The following is a 9068-nucleotide window of genomic DNA, read 5'->3' as shown; positions in this document are numbered from 1 at the left end:
ACCCCCATCCTGGCCACATCCTTCCCAATATCTGACAAACACTCTGTCCACACCCCCTTATCACCTTCCCCCTCTCCCTCCTGTCACGAAGGCACATGTCCCTCCTCCAACGAAGGCTAACAGGTGTGTTTGCCCCTTCCGCTGTGCCAAGACCCCCTGCATCGCCCTCCCCACTTTATTACTCCCTCATCGTTGACCTCCCTTCTTCCACCCACAAGTGTGCTAGGTGCTCTCTGTACCGAAAAAGAAAACAAAGCAATAATCCTTCCCACAGCTCCACCCTTTCAGTCTACCCCCTCCACCCTCACTAACTCTTTCTTTCCTGTTACCACCAATCACCAGGCAGGGTCCGTTCTTGCTGCCCCCCACCTCACCCCACCCCCACTGTCGCCCTCACCCTCTTTAATGCCCTGTGGTCTGTCTGGCTTTTCCCCCACCTCTCTGCTCAGATGACTCTCCACGATTTCTCAGAAGCTCCCCACTGGCCTTGACCTCTGCGCAGTCTTTACACCTTGGCCACACTATTCTTCTTACAACTCTCTTCTACTATGGCTTTTTCTTCAAAAAAAAAAAAAGTTTTTTTTTTTAAATTTTCAATTGTGGTAAAAAGCATATGGTGATATAAAATTTATCCCCTTAACCATACAGTTTATGCATACAGTTCAGTATGTTAACTATATTCACATCGTTGTATAACAGATCTCTAGAACTTTTTCATCTTGCGAACCTGAAAGTTGATGTCCATCAAACACCATTCCTCCTCCTCCCAACCCCTGGCAACTTTCTGTCTATTAGTCTGACTACTTTAGGTGCCTCATATAATCATAGTATTTGGCCTTTTGTGACTGGCTTATTTCACTTACCATACTGTCCTCAAGGTTCATCCATGTTGCTGTATATGACAGGATTTTCTTCCTTTTTTGAGGCTGATTAATATTCCATCGTATCTATAGACTACAGTTTCTTTATCCATTTGTCTGCTGATGGACATTTGGGTGGTTTTCACTTCTTCACCATTGTGAATAATGCTACAATGAACATGGGTGTGCAAATATCTCAAGATCCTGTCTGCTAGGGCTCCTTTATTGGCGTTATTTGGCTTCTCTTGGTATTTCTCCCCTTCCGGTTCCTTTTCTTCCTCCCATTACTCAATGCACTTTTACCCTGAGGCCTGGCTTTCACTGTTCCAAGCACCCTTTCCAGACCTTCTCTCTTGTGGCTCCCCATGACCTCTAGGCCAACGGCTGTGGGGTGGTGGAAAGGGAATGAGGCCAGGGTTGAGCTCCTGGGGCCTTCGTCTGCTGTTAATAGACTTGGACAGCTCTTCCTGTCTGCACCTCAATTTATTCACCTCTCAGAGGGAAAGGATGCACAGGAAACTTCCTGCTTTAAGCATTATGGATCCCTCATTGTCAAATACATAGCTCCAGGGCTTCCCTGGTGGCGCAGTGGTTGAGAGTCCGCCTGCTGATGCAGGGGACACGGGTTCGTGCCCCGGTCCAGGAAGATCCCACATGCCGCGGAGAGGCTGGGCCCGTGAGCCATGGCCGCTGAGCCTGCGCTCTGCAACGGGAGAGGCCACAACAGTGAGAGGCCCGCGTAACGCAAAACAAACAAACAAATACATAGCTCCAGAGCTGAGCTTTCTCCTGTCCTCCAGCCAGTTCAAGGACAAGCCTGCTGGACATCTTTATCCAGGTGACCCAAAGGCTCCCAGAACACCTTTTCTCTGTTTTCCTTCTCAGCCTCCCGCCAACATCACTCTGGAATGTACTCTTTCCTCATCTCCCTCTAAGGTATAATTTAGAGGCTATCTCCTCCGTGCCATCTTCCCAGCCTGCCCCAGTCCTGGATGATTAGTCTTCTCTAAGATTTCCCCCGCCCTCACTGTCTACATCATTCATGAGGTACTTAGACCCAACCATAAGAATGTAAAACACAGCTTTTCAGGAAGATGGTGTTGAAGGCCAAGAAGGAAGCCCCTGCCCCTCCCAAAGCCGAAGCCAAAGCAAAGTCTTTAAAGGCCAAGAAAGCAGTGTTGAAAGGCGTCCACAGCCACAAAGAATGTCTGATGTAATCTACCTTCCAACAGCCCAAAACACTGAGGATCAGGAGGCATCCCAAATATCCTCAGAAGAGCGCCTTTCAGAGAAACAAGCTTGACCATTATGCCATCATCAAGCACCTAGTCAGTCATGAAGAAGACTGAAGACAACAACACATTGGTGTTCAATATGGATGTCAAAGCCAACAAATACCAGATTAAACAGGCTGTGAAGAAGCTCTATGACATTGATGTGGCCAAGGTCAACACCCTGATCAGGACTGATGGAGAGAAAAAGGCATATGTTCGACTGGTTCCTGACTATGATGCTTTGGATGTTGCCAACAAAATTGGGATCATCTAAACTGAGTCCAGCTGGCTAATTCTAAATATAAAAGTTTTCAGTATATATAAAAGAAAGAATGTAAAACACAGAAGGGGATGGCACATGCAGTTACCCCTGCTGGACTCTCAGCACCCTGGGGGCAGGAGGTATCTCAACCCCATCTCCACAGCCTAAAGCGTGAGGCACTATGCTCTAGTGAGAGGAGGCACCTGGCAAATGCTTACTGTTTTTTTTTCTTTTTTTTTGCGGTACGTGGGCCTCTCACTGCCACAGCCTCTCCCGTCACGGAGCACAGGCTCCAGATGCGCAGGCCCAGCGGCCATGGCTCACGGGCCTAGCCGCTCCGCGGCATGTGGGATCTTCCCGGACCGGGGCACAAACCCGTGTCCCCTGCATCAGCAGGCGGACTCTCAACCACTGCGCCACCAGGGAAGCCCATGCTTACTGTTTATGAGAGCAAAACCTTGGTCAGTCTCATCCTACCTGACTTCTCTGCAGCCTTTGACACTGGTGACAATTTCTTCTTGTAACACTTATGCTTTGGTCTCTGGCTGCTGTGCTCTTGCTTACCTTCCTAACTCTCTGGCCACTGCTCCTCAGGTCTTTTAAGCACTTCTCTTTTCTTATTTCCCTTGAAAATTCCCCTTGGACAATATCTTCCATGCCTATTGCTTCCACTCTCACCTCTCAACCAAGGATGCCCATTTATTCATTCAGCAAACATGCACAAAGTACTTTCTATGGTTCAGAATCTGGCCTAGGGACTTCCCCGGTGGTCCAGTGGTTGGGACTCTGTGCTTCCACTGCATGGGGCTCAGGTTTGATTCCTGGTCAGGGAACTAAGATCCTGCATGCCAGCGCAGCATGCCCACCCCCGTCCCGACCAAAAATAAAAAAGAATCTGGCCTAGACAGCTGGGGAGAAACCTGAATCAGACCTGCTTCCTACCCTCACAATCTGGCAGTAGGGACGGACTAGCAACAGTCAGAGCCCAGGGTGGGGTGGGGAAGAGGTATCGTGGGGGACAGAGTACTGCAAGCTCAGGCTTCCTGTCTCCCCCTCTAGCTACTGGTTACAGCCACCTGGATACACCACAAACATCTCTAATGCAACGTGTCCCCAGCTGAATTTATTGACCCTTTCAAACCTACTTGCCCTCCCTTGTTCCCTATGCTAGTTAAGCACACTGCGATGGAGAAGCTTGAGACCTCTTCTCTTTCAGCCCCTCCACATTTAGTGGACCACCAGTCTCATCTCCTCTTCCTCCTCTCTCTTCCTGGAATTCCTCAGCACCTCTCCATTCCCAAAGGCCCGGATCACTGACCATGACGGCCAGAGCTGACTCCTGACCAGCCTCTGCCACCTTCTCCTGCTCCCGTCCTGCATTCCACTCTCTGATAAAGGGTAGTTTACTTAAAAAAAAAAAACCTGCTTAAAACTCCAAAAGGCTTTTCATTAAATCCAGAATTAAAAAAATGAAAACCCCTTGGTATGGCATGGCTTGCCTCCAGCTCCTCCATCCACATCTATGCACTACTTGTAAATCCTGAGCCCCTCTATACAGCCTTCTGGAAAGCTTTACTAAGTGCCTAGCACTATTCCAGGCCTTGGTGACAGAGAGATGAATAGACATTCTGCGTAGAGGAACCAACAGTGAGGTTCTTTGGGCATGCTGTGTCTCCCTTCTAGAACAGCATCTTCTCTGTGTGTTCTTCTCTACCCTGCCATGCAGAGTTAGTGACCTATGCACACTTCAGTATAACCGTTTTCATACACTGCTGCTTTTTCATTGTGTTTCTGTGAGCCTGGCATATGGTAAACACTCTCTCAGTGCTGAAATCCATTCATTTATTCAACAAATATTTACTGAACACCTACTATGTGACAGGCACTGTTGGGTGCTGAGGGCAGATTAGTGAACAAAACAGACACTATTCTTGCCATCACAGAGCCTACATTCTAGTGTAGGAGAGAGATAAATAAGTAAAATAAATAGGGTACTTTATAAACAACTTTTTTTGTTTTTTTGGCTGTGCGGCTTGCAGGATCTTCCCCAGCTGGGCCACAGCTGTGAAAGCCCAGAATCCTAACCACTAGGCCGCCAGGGAACTTCTGATAGGGTACTTTATTTTATTTTTTAAAAAATATTTATTTATTTGGCTGCATTGGATCTTAGTTGCAGCATGTGGGATCTTTGTGGTGGCATGTGGGCTCTTCATTGCGGCATACGGGCTCTCTAGTTGTGGCACGCTGGCTCAGTAGTTGCAGCACGTGGGCTTAGTTGCCCCATGGCATGTGAGATCTTAGTTCCCCGACCAGGGATCGAACCCACGTCCCCTGCATTGGAAGATGGATTTTTAACCATTGGACCACCAAGGAAGTCCCCTGATAGAGTACTTTAAATGGAGATGTGCTATGGAGAAAAAAATTTGAGTTGGAGAAAGAAGGTTGAGAGTGGAAGGAGTGTCTACAAGTTTAAATAGGGGATTCAGAGTAGGTCTCATTGATAAGATGATGTTTGAACAATGAAACAATGAAGTAAGTGAAAGTAGGAGCTATGTGGATGCCTGCAGAAAGAGCTTCTAGGCAGAAGCAACAGCCAATGCAAAGGCCTTGAGGCAGGAATGAGAACGGTACATGAAAGGAGAAAGATGCTGTGTGTGCATGGGGGAAGATTGTAGGACCCTGTACACCACTGTAGAGACTTTGGCTTTTACTGTGAATAAACGGGGGAGCCACTGGGGGATTTTGAACAGAGGAAGGACATGATCTGACTTAAAGTTTAAAAGTATCCCTCTGGCTGCTTTGTTGTGATTGGTACATAGCAGAAGCAAGGGTGGGAGCAAAGAAACCAGTGAGGAAGCTACTGGAATAATCCAGGTGATAGATGATGGTGGCTCAGATTAGGGTGTTAGTATGTTGGTGATGGGAAGTGGTCAAGCTCTGAACATTTAAAAAAAATTTTTTAGGGCTTCCCTGGTGGCGCAGTGGTTGAGAGTCCGCCTGCCAATGCAGGGGACACGGGTTCGTGCCCCGGTCTGGGCAGATCCCACATGCCGCGGAGCGGCGGGGCCCGTGAGCCGTGGCCGCTGAGCCTGCGTGTCCAGAGCCTGTGCAACGGGAGAGGCCACAGCAGTGAGAGGCCCGCGTACCGCAAAAAAAAAAATTTTTTTTTAATTGAAGTATAGTTGATTTGCAATGTTGGTTAATTTCTACTGTACAGCAAAGTGATTCAGTTATACATATACATACATTCTTTTTCATATTCTTTTCCATTATGGTTTATCACAAGATGTTGAATGTAGTTCCCTGTGTTGTACACTAGGACCTTGTTGTTTATCCATTCTATATACAATAGTTTGCATCTACTAATCCCAAACTCCCACTCCATCCTCTCCCCATGCCCCCAGCAACCGCAAGTCTGTTCTCTATGTCTGTGAGTCTGTTTCTTTTTCATAGATACATTCTTTTGTGACATATTTTAGATTCCACATATAAGGGATATCATGTGGTATTTGTCTTTCTCTGTCTGACTTACTTCACTTCGTATGATAATCTCTAGTTGCATCCATGTTGCTGCAAATGGCATTATTTTGTTCTTTTTTATGGCTGAGTAATATTCCATTGTATATATGTACTGCATCTTCTTTATCCATTCATCTGTCTATGGACATTTAGGTTGGCTAATTATAAATAGTGCAATGAACATTGGGGTGAGTGTGTCTTTTCGAATTATAGTTTCCTCCAGATATATGCCCAGAAATAGGATTACAGGATCATATAGCAACTTTATTTTTAGTTTTTTGAGGAATGTCCATACTGTTTCCTATAGTGGATACGCCAATTTACATTCCCACCAGCAGTGTAGCAGGGCTCCCTTTTCTCCACACCCTCGCCAGCATTTGTTATTTGTGGACTTTTTAATGATAGCCATTCTGAGTGGTGTGAGGTGGTACCTCACTGTAGTTTTGATTTGCATTTCTCTAGTAATTAGCGATGTTGAGCACCTTTTCATATGCCTATTGGCCATCTGTATGTCTTCTTTGTAGAAATGTCTATTTAGGTCTTCTGCCCATTTTCTGACGGGATTTTAATTAATTAATTAATTAATTAATTAATTAATTATGGCTGCGTTGGGTCTTCGTTGCTGCACATAGGCTTTCTCTAGTTGCAGCGAGTGGGGGCTACTCTTCGTTGCAATGCGCGGGCTTCTCATTGTGGTGGCTTCTCTTGTTGCAGAGCACGGGCTCTAGGTGCACAGGCTTCAGTAGTTGTGGCACGCGGGCTCAGTAGTTGTGGCTCGCGGGCTGTAGAGCACAGGCTCAGTAGCTGTGGTGCATGGGCTTAGTTACTCCATGGCATGTGGGATGTTCCCAGACTGGATAGAACCCACTTCCCCTGCATTGGCAGGCGGATTTTTTTTTTTTTGCGGTACGCGGGCCTCTCACTGTCATGGCCTCTCCCGTCATGGAGCACAGGCTCCGGAAGCGCAGGCTCAGTGACCATGGCTCACGGGCCCAGCCGTTCCGCGGCATGTGGGATCTTCCCAGACCGGGGCACGAACCCGTGTCCCCTGCATCGGCAGGCGGACTCTCAACCACTGTGCCACCATGGAAGCCAGGCAGGTGGATTCTTAACCACTGCGCCACCAGGGAAGTCCAGGTTGTTTGTTTTTTTGTTATTGAGTTGTGTGAGCTGTTTGTATATTTTGGAAATTAAGTCCTTGTCGGTTGCATCATTTGCAAATATTTTCTCCCAGTCTGTAAGTTTGGACATTTTTTTTTTTTTTTTTTTTGCGGTACGCGGGCCTCTCACTGCCGTGGCCTCTCCCGCCGCGGAGCACAGGTTCCAGACGCTCATGCTCAGCGGCCACGGCTCACGGGCCCAGCCGCTCCACGGCATGCGGGATCCTCCTGGACTGGGGAACTAACCCGTGTCCCCTGCATCGGCAGGCGGACTCCCAACCACTGCGACACCAGGGAAGGCCTGGACATACTTTTGAGATAAAGCCAATGGTATTTGATGATAGATTGCATGTGATATATGAGAAAAAGAGAACCTTTAAGGATGGCTCCAGGATCTATACTCAATATCTTGTAACAACCTATAATGGAAAAGAATCTGAAAAAGAATATATGTTTATATAGTTATCTGAATCACTTTGCTGTACACCTGAAACTAAACACAACATTGTAAGTTAACGATACTTCAACTTAAAAAATTGGTTAAAAATTTTTTAAACAAATAAAATAAAAAAAAAAAAAAGAAAAGGATAGCTCCGAGATTTTCAGTCTGGGCAACCAAAAGAATGGAGTTGCCAATGAATTGAGATGAACAAGAGAGCAGGTAGGTCAGATTTCGGGGAAGAACAAGAGTTCCATTTCTGACATGCTAAGTATCGGTCAGGGTTCTTCAGAGAAAAGAAACAGATCCATTAGGATATATATATATAGTATATATTATTTATATATATAATGTATATTTTTTCATGGCTGAGTAGTATTCCATTGTATGTATGTGCCACATCTTCTTTATCTATTCATCTGTGGATGGATACTTAGGTTGCTTCCATGTCTTGGCTATTGTAAATAGTGCTGTTATGAACATTGGCGTTGATGCTGCCGTCTTTATTTATTTATTATTATTATTATTATTTTTAATTTATTTATTTTGTCTTCGCTGGGTCTTCTTTGCTGCGTGCGGGCTTTCTCTAGTTGTGATGAGTGGGGGCTACTTTTGGTTACAGTGCACAGGCTTCTCTCATTGTGGAGCACAGGCTCTAGGCGCATGAGCTTCAGTAGTTGTGGCACGTGGGCTCAGTAGTTGTGGCTCGCGGGCTCTAGAGTGCAGGCTCAGTAGTTGTGGCGCACGGGCTTAGTTGCTCCGCATCATGTGGGATGTTCCCAGACCAGGGCTCGAACCCATGTCCCCTGCATTGGCAGGCGGATTCTTAACCACTGCGCCACCAGGGAAGCCCTATTTATTATTTTTTACCATTTAAAAATTGAAGTATTGTTAATTTACAATGTTGTGTTAGTTTCAGGCATACAGCAAGTGATTCATATATATATATATTCTTTTTCAGATTATTTTCCATTGTAGGTTATTATAAGATAATTGAATATAGTTCCCTGTGCTATTCAGTAGGTCCTTGTTGTTTATCTATTTTATACATAGCAGTGTTAATCCCAAATTCCTAATTTATCTCTCCCCCACCCCAGCCATACTGAAGTCTTTTTTTTAAAATTAATTAATTTATTTATTTATTGGCTGTGTTGTGTCTTCGTTGCTGCGAGCGGGCTTTCTCTAGTTGTGGTGAGAGGGGGCTACTCTTCGTTGCGGTGCCCAGGCTTCTCATTGTCGTGGCTTCTCTTGTTGTGGAGCACGGGCTCTAAGCACACAGGCTTCAGTAGTTGTGGCTTGGGGGCTCTAGAGTGCAGGCTCAGTAGTTGTGGTGCACAGGCTTAGTTGCTCTGCAGCATGTGGGATGTTCCCAGACCAGGGCTCGAACACGTGTCTCCTGCATTGGCAGGCGGATTCTTAACCACTGCGCCACCAGGGAAGCCCCATGCTGAAGTCTTGATGCAGAATTTCTTCCCAGAGAAACCTTAGTGTCGCTCCAAAGGCCTTTCAACTAACTGGATGAGGCCCACCCACATTATCAAGGTAATCTTTTTT

The 9068-nt window shown here is 46.2% G+C and overlaps 1 pseudogene across 1 annotated transcript; it reads left to right on the top strand.

Annotated features, from left to right (window-relative positions):
- Positions 1-1948: 1948 nt before the first annotated feature.
- Positions 1949-2428, top strand: LOC308612733 (large ribosomal subunit protein uL23-like; annotated as a pseudogene). The gene has a single exon. The product of its transcript is annotated as a large ribosomal subunit protein uL23-like (transcript).
- Positions 2429-9068: the final 6640 nt, after the last annotated feature.

This window comes from Mesoplodon bidens (genome assembly GCF_964165515.1).
Source record: "Mesoplodon bidens genome assembly, chromosome: 2".
NCBI lineage: Eukaryota > Metazoa > Chordata > Mammalia > Artiodactyla > Ziphiidae > Mesoplodon > Mesoplodon bidens.
Note: the sequence above shows the minus strand (reverse complement) of the source record. Positions and strands in the feature narration are given on the sequence as shown.